The sequence below is a fragment of the Triturus cristatus genome, chromosome 9 (genome assembly GCF_964204655.1).
Source record: "Triturus cristatus chromosome 9, aTriCri1.1, whole genome shotgun sequence".
NCBI classification, from domain to species: domain Eukaryota; kingdom Metazoa; phylum Chordata; class Amphibia; order Caudata; family Salamandridae; genus Triturus; species Triturus cristatus.
In genome coordinates, this window is record NC_140592.1 from 848154569 (window position 1) to 848172713 (window position 18145).

Here is an 18145-nt window from a genome sequence, read left to right on the forward strand (position 1 = left end):
TTCAACATTCTGTTCATCATTTGTTGCCGCAGCACTTATCTCATGTGCCAGCATAAGTTTCCTCTCAGCCAAGGCCCTCTCTGCCAACTGCCAACTCTGTGCTTCTTCCAAAGCTCTGAGGGCTGCATGGATATCCAGTTTGGCAGCCTTTTTGTCTGCTGCAGCCCTCTGTTTGGAAAGCTTCAGCATCTCAGCATGGCTGAGGGTGTCAAAGTTGCACAGCTCCATCTCCATGGTGCAAAAATTAAGGTAGGGCACTTAAATTTAGAAAAGGGAGAAAACAGTCAATGGATATCTAGGATGAATTTAAAAAGAGGCTCACTCTGGTGTCAAAATAATTATCTGGGATTTTTGTATAACACAAATCACTGTATGGTACTGCACAAACACAAGTCCTGATCTACACCACTGGACACGAATGTGAGAAATTGGGTTGTTGGTTCACTGGGGTGTGAGCCCTGGTGAAGCAACAGTCACGATTCCTGGCAGGGTCAACCACAAAACATTGCTTGTTAACCTGTGCTAAACCTTGGGTAGATTGGCACAAAAAGCAGTAAGCCTTAACTGAGAGGCAATGCGTAAAGTATTTATGCAGCACACAAAAAATAACAAAGGGAAAACACAGCATAAGAAAAATCCTACACCAATTTGGGGAAATAGGTACATTTTAATAAATTATTTTACACCAAAACGACAACAATCCAATTGGTAGAAGCGGAGTTATAATTTTTTTTAGTAAAAACTGGCGTCAAAAAGATCAAAATGATAACTGCAAACATCTAGTTGCGCGAGACCGTGATGGAGCGTGTGTCGGATACAAGAAGTGGATTTGGCCCGGTCAGAGCCTACCTTCAGACTTAGAAGAATTTTCAAGAAAAATGTTCTGAAAAGGTACATTTCAGCAGGAAAAAGATGCAGGCTTCATCCAAGGAAGGAGTGTTGTTCCCAGGTAGCCACTAGACAAAGTCGCAGTGAATATTTCTTTGTTCGGACTTTTATGGTAGTCGAAAATCTCCAGCAGGACAAGGAAGGAGGCTGTAGCCAACGCGAGCTCTAGAAGGCAGATACCCCTTTGGCGACTGCTTCACAGGATTTGCTGCTGTTCCTAAGAACATAACGGGAGAAGCTGCAAAGTCAGGCCAACCTGCGATGCACCTTGGGCGGATAGACAAATTGATTGGTCCCAGTCTTCCATCGGTTTTCAGAGTAGCTTTAGCCAAACAATTTCTAAGTCTCAAGTTTTCTATTTTGGCTTTCTGGGTATCTTTAGCACCACCACCAAGGGACTAGCACTGGAGGGGCACCACTTGGTGGGTTAAGACTCCTGTAGGTTGGGTCCAAGTGCGGCTTCAAGATGGTGGGAGCTTGTTATGTCCCTGTGGCTCTGAACAGGAGGATAGCAAACTAACCCTTGAAGTCACTCTGGTAGTCCTGTGTACAGGAAGAGAAGCAAGGCTCAAGCAACAGGGCAGGCCTCTGAGGGTTCAAGCAGCAGAGCAGTCATTCTACGTGCAGCAAAGCAGTCTTGTGGAGTATACAGCAGGCCACAGCAGAAGGCAGTCCTCTAATGTTATCGGCCGGGCGCTGTATGCTGGAAGTGTTGAGATCACAAGCTATCTTCCTAACATGCTTCCGGAGGTCTGACTCACGGAGACAATCCCGACTTTTGAAATCTTGGAAAGAGCTACTTTTCGTGCTCGTTTCCAGAGGTCTGACTCACCGACACTCTTTCGACCCTTAATATTCTGGAAAGAGACGTTTGCCTTCTTTATTACAGCCATGAGATAGATTTTTGAATTCTGCGCAGAGTTGAAACATTTATACACTGGGACTCTTTAAAGCTCGGGAATAGATCACTGCAATTCTTTTTGAGATTGCCAAGCTTGGCTTTCTCTTATATATTCAAACGAAATAGGGGCCTACAGTGAGGCCTTCTGTGTGTTCAATATTCGATCACTCCGGCGTGAGTTATTTGCAGAAGTATATAGGAGGGACTTGTTTTTCAAACAATTGTATGTCCTGAGGATGGTCTGATGGATGAACTCACTAATACAGACTGAAACGTCGACTGTTACATCCTTTTCCTGCACATTTGAGTTGTTTGAGGATTTGTTCTTTATTTTCTTAGACTCACCCTCTTTCCTATATTCTTTTGGAATGGTTATGTGCACTCATGATTTGTAGGCTCTTTTTATGTACACTCCATCATGGTGTTTTATTGACTTTAAACGTACCCCTTACATTTGTGTTTCACATTAAAACTGTGTTTCTAGAAAAAAAGATATACCCGTGTTTCTCTAACTATTTTGTTTAATATCTACTCTATGAATAATCACATTGATGTTTTTGATTTGTTCAATGTTTAGTCACTCTTTAGGGCTTAAACTGACTATTGACATGTTTATATTAAATTTGACTAAGATTTGTGAATAAAATCCCTTGTAGGCATCTCTACCTAACACCGCTGGAAGAATGCATCCTACCCGTTTGTTATACTTACATTTATAATAGTTAATATGTATGCAAATGATATGTAAACCATAGGCAAATGATATGTAAAACATTTTTAGAAGATTTGGCTAGAGAAAAATGTTTACTTTCTCAAAGGTGAACAACTGTTATTAAAGAACGGTGCCATTTCAAAACAGCTATTTAATTCGGAGAAGTAAACAAGGCAACCACATGGAGACATCATCACTCTACTATTAACAATGAAAGTTTCACCTTCTTTCAACTCGCAGGCAAAGTGGAGTAATGCACTCTCTGAATTAGAGGGACAAAATGTGGCACGTCCACTACTCACAATCCCCAAATCTAACTCCATGCACATAAACGATGTATTTAACCCTAGGAGTGCTAAAGTGCCAGTACAACAAATTGTAAACTGCCAGGCTTGGGTAAGGTCAAAGTGCGAAGACTGAAAAGTAAACAAGACACCAGAACCCTGTTTGCTTCCTTTTCCTGATGCGGCCTTCAGGACCTCTGATGAGGGGTAGCAAGAGCAGTGTCAGGGGTATTAATGGGAAAACCAGAGGTGCTGAAACTAGTGGCACTCTTAACTGAGCCCACGTTTAACTTGTCCTTACTGCTGATGGAAAACTACACAAGGGCAACTGCAGACGAAGCATTGCACGTGCACCAGGACGGACATGTATTCAACTGGGTAAACATGACAAAGTTACCCCTCTGTCTAACTAATGGCAGGTTTTCTTAGCTCACGGTAGTAGGTGCAAATATTGTGCTAGGCATATGAGGTTGGATTAAATAGAATGTACATGTGCAATTGTACAGCATTGTTTCTGGATTACATCGATTGCATTGGAAAAATAATCTTCTAGAATATCAAGACTTCAATATAAACTCATAAATGTTGTGGCCAACATATTTACTGCCACTATTTCAGGAAGGTAAGTACAGATCAATGAGTATAAGTTTACGATTCTTAAATCCACATCAATGTACCTTGGCAATATATTTATTTACAAGGAACATCAAGAATAGTACATCTATACTAAAGCATTATAGCCCGCTGCAAAGGGGTATACCAATGCAGTAAAGTCCTAAACCCGAGTTATGGACAGGTGAAGGTCTATAACAAGGGAGAAGTCCTTTATGTACCGGTATAACCCAAGGCAGAAAAGCTATAATGCTGTTATAACATTCTACCTACTCAAGGCAAAATGTCTAAATTAAAAAGGTAGGAACATAAAGACAAAAAATGGAATGTTGGAGCGGTAGGTCGGTACCAGCCATGCTAGCCCCAATGTCACTCCATTGTCTTCATTGCAGTTCTCAACATTCCAAGGTTCTACTTCCTTATATAGAAATGCCTTCATGAGACAGTGGTAGTTGTTGTACTGTGTCTTCTCCTCAGGGCCGGCTTTAGGGCGGTGCGACCGGTGCCACCGCACCGGGTGCTGGCTTCCTGGGGGCGCCGTGTTTGAAACTTTATTAAGCTTTTGAAGCACCTGCTGCAGCGTTTCTTTCCGCCTGCAATTACCAGGCCTCACATAAATGTCAAGAAAACGCGTGTGATTAATTATCTTCCTGGAGAGAGATCAGTGTTTTGTATAGTTGAGGTTTTGACTTAGGTGAAGTTAGTGCAGAGGGTTAATATGCCTGCTGCAAAGAACTTGTATCAAGTAGATTACATATGATGTAGACAGGTCAGCAGATTACTGCTTTCAAAAGAGACATCCTTTTGTTACTTTGAATTTTTTAACTTAAAGTCCTAATATACAACAGTGAGCTATTAACTTTCATCCCAGAACTGCATACACACTGCAAAGTATGCATTATTAGAACATTGATTAATGTTGCAAAAAGGGTTAATTTGGCTAGAAATCGATTCTTATTATTAAAGAAAACTCCCAACTATGCTGTTTCTTTTTCGACTCTGCGTTTGTGCTTCTCCACACCAAGCACTCTTAAACTATACTGCCTACCAGTATGGATGACATGTGACTCCTACACTTTTGGTCCTTTGGCTTATGTAACATTTCCTATACACTGATTTATACAGTATGATTGATTGTCTCTGTGTAATGTGCGTGTGATGCAAAGTGCTCGGACACCCTACACTGGTATGAGTGGCGCTATATAACGAATTCAATGCATCTGAGAGAGTGTGGTTATGGTGACTTGGTCACTGTTAAAGGGTGCTCGTGAGAGAATCCGTGGTGGAGGTGGTCATTGGGGGGGGGGCGCCAACAAACATTGTCGCACAGGGCGCCACCAGCACTAAAGCCGGCCCTGCTTCTCCTTACTGTATCATCTCTCTCGTGCCTCTGCATCCTGCAGGCACGAGAGCGTCTTTCATCTGCCATGCATTGTGTCACCAGTCTCACGCCTCCTCTCACGCCTCTGCTTGTCAAGGGTGCTAGAGCGGGTCCTCTATTTTTAGGTCGACAGCGCTTGCGCTGTTAGGCGATCTGTTGTCTCTACTTTGTGGAGTCTGACTCCTCGCACATTTTGCATTGGCTTTTGTGTGTGTCATTTTGAAATAGTAGCCTGCAAACGGCTAATGGTGGGTGCATGTCCCAACTTTTCTGGGAAGTTCACTCCCATGGAGTATTGCGGCAGGAGAGAGCAGAGACGTGCACACAGTCCCTCCTGAAGTGCAGCTGGTGAGTGCTTGTCGTCTCCTGTTTCTTTCCGGCGCGCCCGCTCTGTGGAGTCTCTATTCACGGGAAAAGGAAGGAATAATAGAGCACGCCTCTAGCACGTGCCTCTTTACAGAAAAATAAATTGCGGGAACCCGTGACATCTGCGAAGTAAGGAAACATAAAACTTCAAGAGTGTAAAAAACAACAAACGCGCTTGTGCGTCCAAACAACCATCCAATGAAGAGCGACAGGACAGGAGTCAAGTGTCATTGATGGAGAGCGCGCGGCGTGGCGATTCAAGATGGCCACCGGGTGACGAGCTCCGTGAGAACGAAGCCGATCCGAACGTGAAGGCTGCTTATATATGCACCGGAACTCTGCTTCCAGGATGGAATTCGCAATGAGAAACTGCAGAGACTGATTTGGCAAGTTTTTTTTTACCAAAATGCGGTCTTTTTGTCTTTTTAATTGCGCATTTTCTGCTTCCCTCAGATGGCGGCCGCCATTTTGCTTTTTCTACAGCGTTTTTTTCTGCGACACTGCTGCCACTGAGTTCTTTGACCAGCTCCCTGTTGTTTTTCAACGGTGTTACTATGGTTGCTGCGTTGGTTTATAGTATGTCATCTTTTTGCGCAAAAATCGTCAGTGGTGAGACTCCTTTGCTGCCTCTGTGGATTCCTTGGATTATATTCTTGTAAAAGAAGCCAGGTCTGTTTACCTCAAGAATCGTCCCCAGCCTTCTTCAATTTTATGACATACCCCCATCTTTTGGGGTCAATTTTGGCTGTTGGTATTGCTGGCTCCTTTTTCCTTTGCCACTTTCTTCGCCTTTTTCTTCAGTTGCGCTTTCAGCGCCCCAGTGTCCTTCGCTGTGCTGTGTCCTGACACTTCCATCTTCGGCTGCGCTTCCTCTTGCTATTGACTAACCAACATCCTGCCTGCATTCCTCCATTTGTTATTTGTGACATTGTTGGTTGTGATACCATCAATATGGAGGGTGCACACTCAACTAAATCTCATGGTGGCTCGGCTGGGGGTAGGAAGGACTCAGGTAACCCTTCTGTCAAGCGTACTAAAAAAGACCCGCCTTCCCCAAATAAATCTCCGCTGCCTCTCACTCTTGAAGACATCATGGAGGAGTTACGCCTTATTCGTCCTTTTATGACAGACACTGTTGCTACGCTTCAGAGGTTAGATGAAAAATGGTCTAGTTTGGACACAAGACTTTCTGAGGTGGAACAGAAGATCAGTGACGCCCAGGATGTTGTTACTAAGGTGGACGCTCTTACCAAAGAGGTTGGCCTGCTCAAGAAGGTTGCGGAGGACTTGGAAAATCGCAATAGGCGCAACAACCTGTGCATTTATGGTATTCCGGAAGGTTCGGAAGGGTCGGACATGATTCAATTCTTAAAGTCCCAGGTTCTTCAAATTGTTGGTCTCCCGAAATCCTCTGACTTCAACATACAACGAGCTCATCGTCTGGGACCTAGGAATACATCTTCTGCATCTAAACCTCGGGGAATTATTGCATATTTCCTCCTTTATTCAGACCTTATGTCCATCCTCCAGGCTGCTAAGCAGCACAAGCAAATGATTTGGTCGGGGCACAAGGTCTTCTTCACTCAGGATGTCTCCAAGCCTACGGCCTCCCGTCGCAAGGAATTTTTGGATCTCAGACCTGCTTTGAGAGCTATGAATGCACGCTATGGCCTAATTCACCCTTGTTTTTTCAAAGTGATTTATAAGGAGAGAACTTTTAGTTTTGAAGATCCTGCTGATTTGCGGAAGTTTATACATACTCACAAGGGAGAGCTCATGGAACTGAGCAAACCTTAGATGTATTTCTTTTTTGTGGTATTTGACCACTGTGTTTGTCTTCAAGTTGTTCTGCTATAAGTTATGTAGTTTGTGCGCTTCTTTTGCTCACTCCTGGTTTTGCCTCTTGTTTTGCAGGATCTCCCTCTGTAGTGTTCTTGTCAAGGTCGTCCTCTGTCCCATCCTGCCGTATACAGTGTTTATCCCTTCCCGTTGCTGTTCCTTTCTCTAGATGTTTGGTAAGTTCCTTCACTTGTCTTATTCGAGACTACCAGTTTTAGTTTTATATTTTATAGTCTTGTGTCTTTCAGTTTATTTATTTTTTTTTTTTTTTTATTTATCTGGTGAGTAGACTATTTAGTAGTCTGTTCTCGTATGAGCCCCTCTCGATGCGGCTGTCTTGTTCTTCGTCGCCCCCCTCTCACAGTAATGTTTTTTGTTCAATCGTTTTTTGTGGCTAAAGTCTGCTGGCTTTTTGTCACCCTCCTTTGGATGCCTTCTGGGGGTTTATGTACCCCTGTACCCTCCTCTTCATCCTTCCCCTTTTCCTCTTCGCTTCTTCCCCCTTTTTGCTGCGTATTCTCCCTTTCCTCACTCCTTTTTATCCCTGTCATCTCTACTCTTTTGGCAACCTCTTCTCTTTTTGATACACTTCACATTTTCTTTTTTTCTTTTTCCAATCATAGTATTCCTTTGTCTGTTTTCTCTTTTATATTTACGTCACTTCATTTGTGGTGGTTACTTGCTTTAATTTCTCCGTTTCCTGCTATCTCTACAGTGTCCTACTTATTTAACTTCCACTTTCAGTCTGCTTTTCATTCTATACCTTGTCTTAACTTTCACTCTTTCTTCTGCTTAGCTTTGCTTTATTTCCAAAAATGAATGGTCTTCGTGTAATTTCTTGGAATGTTAAAGGCATTCGCAACCCTGTCAAATAACAATGTGCACTATCTCATTTAGCAAGATTGAAATGTCAGGTTACACTGTTACAAGAAACCCACCTTAATTCTCAAGATTTGTCTTCACTGCGCAGACAATGGGTTGGGGAGGCGTTCTGTTCCCCAGCAGTCAATAGTAAAAATGGTGTTCTTATTTTGTTCCATAAGTCATTATCTGTTCAGTTGCACAGTGAGCTCCATGATACGTGTGGTAGATGGCTTTTTTTAGATGTTACTGTTAACAATACGCAATTTTCCTTTTGTAATGTTTATGGTCCTAACGGTGTTGATTTATCCTTTTGGAGGGATTTCTCGAAGCTTCTTTCCTCTCACGCAAGTGACAATCTGGTGGTGGGTGGTGACTGTAACCAACTAATGGATCCATTTTTAGATCGTAAATCACATACCAGATATGTTCCCAATAAGATGCAAAAATCCTTTTTTAATGCTATTTCCTCTAGAGGCCTTATTGATTCATGGAGACTTTCTCATCCAGACACTTTAGAATTCTCCTTCTTTTCTCCAGTACTCTCCTCACATTCCCGTATAGATTATCTTTTTCTCACACAGCATTTACTCCAATTTATGACTAACTCGGAAATTGGCTCAATTCTTATATCTGATCACGCCCCGGTGATTATTGATATGGACTTTCCCTCACCTTCTCCCATTTCCAAACGTTGGCGCTTCAATAATTCGCTCCTCCTAGATTCACAGTTTGTTGAGCAATTTATTTATTTTGCAAAGGAATTTTTTATAAATAATCTCCATTCCACTCCTCATTTTCACTTTATTTGGGATTCCTTCAAAGCTACTGCTAGAGGTTTTATTATTGCTTTTGTCTCTCGGAAAAGGAAAACGGCTTTATCAAAGTCGACCCAAATTCTTAAACAAATTAAGGACCTGGAGCATCTCTATTTTACCACCAGTTCCTCAGACTCACTCTCTTCCCTCATCAAAGCAAAAATGCAATATAATAAACACTCTTGGGACTCTGCTTGTAATAATCTTCTTAATTTTCATTCCAAAATGTACGGGGGACGCAATAAGGCCGGTAAGTCTCTTGCTACTTATCTTAAAATTAAAAAACAAAAGTTTAAAATAACAACTATTACTGACTCTCACGGGACTCCTCAGTATACTGATGATAAAATTCTTGATTGTTTTGTTCAATATTACTCCACACTTTATACGCCCGAATCCGCTCCCTCACCTTCTCAAATTGACTCCTTCTTTCAGTCTCTCCCCAAGGCCTCGGACAGCTTTGTGGATCTTTCCTCCTTGGACGCTCCCCTCTCAGAAAAAGAGTTACTTAATGCTATTACTCTTCTTCCCAAAGATAAAACTCCGGGCCCAGATGGTTTTACGGTTCGTTTTTATCTCCATTTTAAGGACATTCTGCTACCTCATTTGTTTTCTTTGATTAACTCCTTTGTTGCTCAGGGAGAGTCCCAGGGTTCTTTTACTCAGGCTATGTTATGCTTAATCCCTAAAAAAGATAAAGACCCCTCCCTTTGCAAAAACTATCGACCAATTTCTTTAATAAATACTGATTGTAAAATTTACGCAAAAGTTTTGGCCTCTCGTATTAATAAAGTTATTCCTGATCTCACTAACATTTATCAATCCGGGTTTGTTAAAGGTAGATCCATTACTGACAATTCGAGAACTTTTCTTAACATTATTCATCTGGCCTCAAAGATGGATTCTCCAATCGCTGCCATTACTTTAGATGCTGAGAAAGCTTTCGATAGAGTCTGTTGGGATTTTATGTTTGGTCCTTTGCGGTGGCATAGCTTTAGTCCTACCATCATTCATCATGTTAAATTGTTGTATTCTGCTCCCTCTACTTCCATTTGGGTTAACGGGTCCCAATCCCCTTATTTTTCTTTGCATAGAGGCACTAGACAAGGTTGTCCTCTCTCTCCTCTTCTTTTTATTCTTGCGTTAGAACCCTTTCTGGAAAAAATTCGTCGTTCACCATCCTATACAGGTTTCATATTTCGCAACATTGACATTAAGTTTACGGCCTATGCAGATGACATTTTGCTTTACATTTCTAACCCATCTACTTCTTTACCCTCACTCTTTTCCTTGTTACAAGAATATTCTTTGGTTTCTGGATATAAGCTCAATATAGATAAGTCTGAGGTTCTACCACTTAACAATTTTTGCCTTCCTCATATGTTTCAGGGTTCAGGCTTTGAATGGAACTCTGGTAATATTAAATGTTTAGGAATTCTTTATGCTAGCACTATTAGAGATACTATTAAGCTTAATCAGAAGGACATAGTTATAAAGCTCTCTTCTCTTATAGAACGCTGGTCCCCCCTTTTCTTGTCCTGGTGGGGGAGGCTCGCCACCATTAAAATGATGCTTCTTCCCATTGTCAACTTTTACCTTTCAATGCTTCCAATTTCCCTTCCATTCTATTTTTTTAAAACCATCAACCGTATTTTTACCTCATTTTTGTGGAATAAACGTAAGGCGAGGATTTCTCTCTCCCGTCTTCAGCAACCCAAAAATTTGGGTGGAGTTAACTTCCCTAACATTACTCGATTTCACTCGGCTTTTACTTTGAAACAAATCTGGCCGTTTCTATCTGACCTGTCTGACCCCCCTATAACAGCCTGGAGCGCTATAGAACTTGCGCAGCTTTCGCCCTTCTCATTTGTCGCGGCTACTCGGCTGTCTCATCCTCCGCAACGTTTTCTCACTCCTATCTTCAGACACTCTAAAGCACTTGCCCTTTCTGTCTTCCGCTCTTCCCTCTCGCAGTTGGAATTTCACTCCCTAACTCCAATCTGGTATAACAAATTCGTTAAGGTTAATCATAAAGCGCTTTTTTGGAAAGAATGGATTGATAAAGGCATTATTACTTTTGACTCTTTACTCAGCAATAATTCCCTGCGTGACTTCTCAGACATTCGTGCCTCTTTTCACCTCTCCACGCTCACTCTTCTCAGTATCCCCTGCTTAAAAACTCTTTAGATCTCTTTATCTATCATGGTGCTTCACTCTCCACTGCGGACTCAACCACTTTCCCTTTACCAGACTTCTCTATTCCGCTTAAAGCTGCTGCTATCTACAAATTGCTCTCCCTTTCTCCTGCCGAAAGAACCAAGTCTAAACTTGAACTTTCCTGGGAAATGGATCTAGCTCAAGAGTTCTCCCTTCAGGTTTGGAACTCCTTATGGTTAAAATTGCACACTGCTTCGCGTTCTGCAAGCACCACTCAGACTTTGTATTTTTTTTACAACAAACTTTTTTTTACCCCCTCTGATTTGTTTCGTTTCAAACTAACTGATTCTAAAAAATGTTGGTCCTGTCCCTCTGACAACAGTGACTTTTTTCATATGTTTTTTCACTGTCCGATGGTTAGATCCCTCTGGTCCCGTATTTGGTCTAAATTGAACGAAATCCTAGCCACTAACCACACTTTTGAAATTGTCCATATCTTTCTGGGTGGTATTGCTCCTATATGGAATGTTTCTAGCAATGTACGCAAATTTATAGATTTGTATATAGCCATTTCTCTACAGATAATCACGACTAACTGGAAAGATACTTCTAAGATCTCATACAATGCGTGGTGGAACCTATTGTGTCATCATCACCGGCTGGATCGTGCATTTGCCACCACTGCTCCTCTTTTGATCAAAAAAGACTTGTTATGGTTGCCATTAACTAATTTTCTCTCCCAATCTGCCCCTTAAACAGTTGTTTTATTGCTTTTTTTTTTTCTCTCTTCCTTGGTCATTGTTCTCATACCGTTTCTTTTACTTTATATTTGCATTTATTAACTTACGGTAATTATATGATGCTTATTTTGTACATTGTTTGCATTTCCCCCTTCCCCTCCCTTTCTTTCTCCTTTCCTCTCTTTTCTACCCTCCCTGCCCTTTAATCAAAACCTTTTAAAATGCTTTTTCACTAAGTATATGCCCTATTTTTGTATTGGCATTTGCCAAATTGTATGATTTGAATTTTATTATTGTACTATTGCATTGCCTTTGTTTTTCTCTGTACTGATGTTCTACTTGGTTTATGATGCTTAATAAAGCTTTCTAAACTTAAAGTGTCATTGTGGCTCCCAGCGATCAGCCTGTTCAAATCTGAGGGCAGCGCCAGTGTCAGGACAGCAAAAATGCAAAGGAACATGTTTGTAGTGAGTGAGAAACGAACGTGCTCGTCTGTCACAATGTGGAAACAAAGATCACACATTTCTGACGTGTAGCACTTAAAGCCGGCCAGCATTTGGCCTGTTTGTGAAACCAATGAATGATTTATGTTGAATAAGCGGTCTGAGGCGCAGGAAAGGCAAAATGATTTTCCCAAGAAAACACAGTTTGCTCAGGTGCAAATTCAATCCGAAGGCATTAAAGAGCTTTACGTAAACACCAGTTACATTACAGAAGGACGCATTCATTTTTGGTAAGCACGGATAGATTACGTGATTTACCTAGAATCACAGGATGCTGAGCCGATGCCGAGACTTGAACCCAGTTCCCCACTTCTAAAGTCGGCGGCTATGGTTGTTACTCAAAGTGGCGATGCCCACAAAGAATTACATTTTTCTGAACTTTTGCTTTTATTCCGAAGCGAAAAAAAGTGTTTTATAGTGAACACTTTGGTGCTCACAGGTTTGGGGCTTTGTTAAATCCAACGCAAACTCTTTTTACATCTGTCCCATGGGTTTTCTCGACAGAAAGGAAAGGAGGAGACAAAATAGTAGAAAGAGGAGACAAGGCTTCCGGAGGATTTAGAAACCAATGGGGGAGGAAACTGCATGACCATTTAAGGCTGGTGGGAGTCAGGATACGTGGCTGACTATTAAGAGATGCTTGGGAGAGCCAGGTACTCACGTGTACAGATCAACACACAGAAGTGCACACACACAAACTATAAACAGGCAGACAACATGGTCTTGCACAACTCAGACGCAGGAAGCACACCAGAAGTGAGGGACAGTGAAACCAGCCGCGGTCGGTAGTAGGAGTAGAAGCAGGGCGGTGACGTGGGGAGGGGGAGGGGCAGGGTGGGGGGTTGTAAACTATGGATTACGGAGGTTTACAGGTAAGTTAACATATAAATAATAAAATAAATTTCGTTGTGTGCACTGCATCGCATTTGGGGATACAGTGCACGCAACGAAATTCAGCCAGGCATGAACTCTACATCTGTGTCTGCCCTGTCCTTACCATAGGCCTACACACACGTGGCTGCCCACCTTCAACGCACAACATCACTGTGTCGTTGTCAGGCTTGTGGACATGCGCAGACAGGCATGACAATGGTGTGCCGTAGGGGTGCAAGTGATGCAACCGTGCTGCGCACACTAGTGAATTTGCTCGGGGGGAGGGAGGAGCAGCAGTGAGGCTATGTACTACACATTGATGCGGCTCATTTGCAACAAGCAGTACATGTCATACAGAAATCACAAAGCCACACATATTACACACCAATGAACCAGTGAGCCTGCCAACACATCATGCAGAACCAACTAGTGACTCATGTGTCTCTGCACTGTCACAGGTGACCAAGGATACGCATTCTGCGCTTGGATGACGACACCCCTCCGAGCCCCGAACACACAGGCCCAGAGGCAGTACAATGCCACCCACAAACGCACCAGGGGCATCGTGGAACACACATTTGGCGTGTTGAAGTCACGTTTCAGGTGCCTGGACCTCACGGTGGAAGTCTCCTGTACAGCCCAGGCATCGTGTGCAAAATGATCGTTGCATGTTGTGTGTTGCACAACATATGTGTACGCAGCAATGTCCCATGGATACAAGTGCCAGATGCACCGGACGATGATGATGACGATGAGGCAGGTGGACCACACCCCACTGCAGCCGCAGCAGGAATAGCCTGTAGGAACATCATCATTGGCAATTTCTTCACATGAGCACGTCACATTGTGACAGTCCTTAGCAATCATGGGTCAGTACAAAATGACCACAGGCACAGCATAATGAGGATAGCCTAGTGTTGTCTTCCCATAAAGGTTCCAAATATGTTTTCTAGACGTGTTTCTTCACCAAGACCCAGTCGCCAGGACTGAGGTCATTGCACTGCTCCTGATGCACTGGGTTGGTAGAATCTCCAACCTGGTGAGACACAGAATGCACCACATCAGCTAGTTCTATCATCTGCAATGTTCACAAGCGCATTTGCAGGCGCAGCTGGCAGTCTCATTGTTCTACCCATGATGATCTCATGGGGTGACAGTCCTGTCCTCTGATCAGGAATGCTGCGAAGACTCATTAACGCAAGAGGCAAAGCATACGGCCACTTCAGAGATGTTGCGGCCCACACTTTAGCCAGTCAGAATTTCAATCCCGTTGACCTGCTCCACCATACTAGAAGCCTCAGGTCGATAACTGCAATGTAGTCTTTTCTCCACTTGTAATGATGCACAAAACAATTTTAGGATCTCATTATTGAAATGAGTCCCTCCGTCTGACTCCAGCTAAGTTGGGAAACCGAACCTGGGGATCAGGTCCCTCAACAACAACTTTGCTACTGTGAGACTGTCATTTCTTCCGCTCAGTTTAGCTTAACCCGCCGTGAAAAGATACAACCAATCACCAGAGCATATCTCAGCCCATTGCACACTCATGCATCTCAATAAAGTCCAACTGCATTCTATCCTGTTGAATGGCCCATCTGATCTTCCTATGCTGCTCAGTGTTACTGCGGTTTTTTCCCTACGTTCATCTGTTGGCAAATAACACATCTGTGACACAATCTTTTAGCCAACAACCTAAATTGGGGGTTGAACCAAGTTTGTTGAAACAATCTGACCATGGCATCTCTCCCTACATGTACAGGGCCATGACAATTTCTAGCCATTGGAGACAACAAGCTTACTGGCAACACAGGTCTTCCATATGTTGAAACCCAGATGTCATCATCTCTTTTGACACAGCCTGCTCTGACCCAACTTTGCTGTACTGCTTGTGGTACTTTCTCCTGTAACCTCTTAACTTCCACCCAAGTATGAGCTTTTGTTAACAAAAGGTTGTAATTGGACTAATTTTCAGATTCGTTAATATATTTACCATTAATTCTACAAGCTCTTCTACTTCATCAGAGTAATGGTTGCCAACTGTCACATAATCAACTCAGCTGCGGTGGGTGGAACGTTTCACAACCGCAATGTTGACAGGCAGTTGCTATGCTTCCAACAGTCTCATGACATGTGCACCATTGCATATGGGGGATTCTGACAAGGCCATAAATCCCCCTTGTAACCATAGCTGACAGAAGTCATGAATGACACCAAAGCCATACTGACTATCAGTGAAAATTGTCACATTCAGCTGTTCAGAAACGCCCTGGTAAGAGTGATCAATTCAGCCACTTGTACGGATGTTACTCCTTGAAGCCAGGAAGCTTTGACTACTCCTGTGACTGTACAGATAGCATATGCAGCTCTTAGGGTTCCTCCATCATCTTTCAGGCAGGACCACAACAAACAATATGAGATCAGATTCAGTTAACAGCTCACCTTGTATATCTGGTCTTGGCTCTGTGCATAGTTCAGTGACTTCGAGACGGTCATGCTCAATAACCTTGCCATCACCTTCAATTTCTGGTACAGCAAAAGAGTTGTGGCACACCATTTAAGGGACACATTCTCAGCTGCGAGAATGATCTGTTCATACTTAGTCAATCGACTATTGGTAAGGTGTTGAGTGCATGTACGTGTTAACAACAACTCAACTAAATGGGGCACAAATACAGTAAGGGTTTGACCCATGACAATGCTTTCACAGCATTTGATGCTGACACCACACATGGACTTAAAGGCAGTGATACTCACAGTACGGCCTGGGGGCCACTTGCGGCCCTCTTGACCTATACATGCGGCCCTCTTGGTGAACAGCAGAACCAGCTGCTGTTTATTTGCTGAGCACAACTATTCAGAAAACAATGTTAAATAAATGGCAAGCATTTATTAACCTGAAAATAAATGCTTGCCCATTTATTTAACATGTTTTTGAACTGCCTTAAACAATCCCTGCACCACCCTGCTGGCAACAGTGTGGCCCCCGGTCACACCACAAACTGTAGTTTGTGGCCCCTGGGCCAATGTTTGTGAGTACTCATGCTTTAAGGCTTTAAGCAGCCTTTCAACTACGGGGTCAAAGGTAGCAGAAAAATAGGCAACTGGTCTTTGGGCATTACCATGCATTTGTGAAAGCAATGAAAGTGTGCAGCCCTGCCTCTGACTGCAGAAAAGAGCAAAAGTTTTATTGTAATCAAGCATTCCCAGTGCTGGGGCCCCAGAGATACTTTCTCTCAGCTTTAGGCAGGCAATCAAACAATTGTTATTCAATGGTACCGGATATGACACATCTTTGTGTGTCAGCCTCTGTAAAGGCTTGACAACTTGGGAAAAGTTAGGTATCCACGGACAACAGTAGCCCACCATTCACAAAAACATCCTGACTTCTCTCTGAGAGGTTGGTGGATTCATTTCCAGAATTGCAAAGATTCTTTTTTGTGAGACTTTCCTTACTCTTTTCTCAATGTGATGTCAAGGATACAGAACTTCTTTTTGACAAAACTGCAACTTACCTGGGGGCACTTTATGTCCATTCTCAGCCAGATGGTTCATCAATGCAATTGTGTCTTGTTTACACGCTTCTTGTGTTCCTGATGCAACCAATAGGCCGTCAATATACTGCATTAAAACTGAATTACAAGGGTTCAAGATACTTTTTAAGGATGTAATTAAATATTGACAGGCTTTCTGTATACCCCTGTGGGACTCAGCACCAGGCCAAAACACGTTTCTGGAATTGGAGGCCAAAAGGTACTGATTGTCCTCATGCAAAGTAAAAGATAAAAAGGCCTCACACAAATCAATCACAGTGAACCACTCAGTTTCACCTGGAGTTTGAAATAAAATTACATCTGGATTCAATACCACGGGATAACAGGGAACAATACTGGTAATTTTTCTCAGGTCCTACTATATGGTACTTACCGCTAGGCTTATGCAAGCCACTAATGGATGACTTACATGGACTTCCCATTCTCTTTTTCAAAATTCCTTGGTCTATCATTGACTTAATCACCGGTGTAATTCCAGCAATCGTTTCAGGAGTCGAATTGCACTGAGGTATTCTTGGGTACTCATTGTTAGGTTTGGCAGTTATTCAGATAGGCTCAACTCCTTTAATGAGACCTATATCTTTTTGTGAGAAGTCCCAGGCTTCAGGCTTAACTGCATCTATGAGATCCAGTGTTAAATCATCACTTGTCATCAAAGGGTACAATTCAATGGTTGGCCCTTGACTCGCAAATCTAAAGGCAATAGCTTCATCGTGACTTCCTTTAATGCAATGAAACTTGCACAATAAATCATATCCCAAAAGATTTACTGGGCTAGAATCACACCCCACGTACTGGTGTTTGTATCTTCAAAGGGCCCTATTTTAACATGTACTTCTCATGTTACTGGGTTTGTCATGCATTTATTTGCAAATCCTACAACTTGGATTATTTTTGCCGAGAGAGGTAGGTCTAGAACTTCTGCAGTTCTGACAGTGGAACCGGTAGCCCCAATATCAATCAAGAATGATACAGGCTGGCCATTCACCTCAACTTCTACAAATGGACCACTCTGGTCTAGCTCCAAGACTGCGCCAAGAACGCAAGCTTCCTCCCCTCTCAGGCACCATCATAGTGACTGATCTGACCTAACCCTTAAGTGTATCAAACATAGGAAACTGCTGAAATGGGTTTGGGTTCTGGAAGGTATTCTGATTAAAATTTAGGATCTGGTTAGAATGAAATCTTGGAATGTTTACATTTTGCTGTGGAAATTGGGCTCAAGGAACTTGCATTATGGGGACTTGTTGTTGCACATCGGGACTTAGCATTCTCTGCCTTGGCAAATTTTTGTTGGTGAATAGGGTTATTAACCTATGTCTGTGCAAGTCCTGAAACTTGATTCTCATTTATTCTTCAGTTGGGATTAAGACAACTTTCCCTCTTCCAATGCCCTAACTTGTTAGAATAATGCCATGGATTTGTTTTCTTTAACGTGGCAAAATCAATTCAGGTACTCGGATCAATGGGGACACCTTGTTCTCTACCCTGTTGTGCATCAAACCATTTTCAACTTGCATTATAGGAACGCCTTGTGGATATACACCTTGCATAGCACCAATATTCTCTACATATGGTTGACTCTGATTTCCTCTCTGTTCTCTGTGCTGCTTACATCTGTACAAACATCAATTTCTCCTTTAACCACTTCTGTTTCGT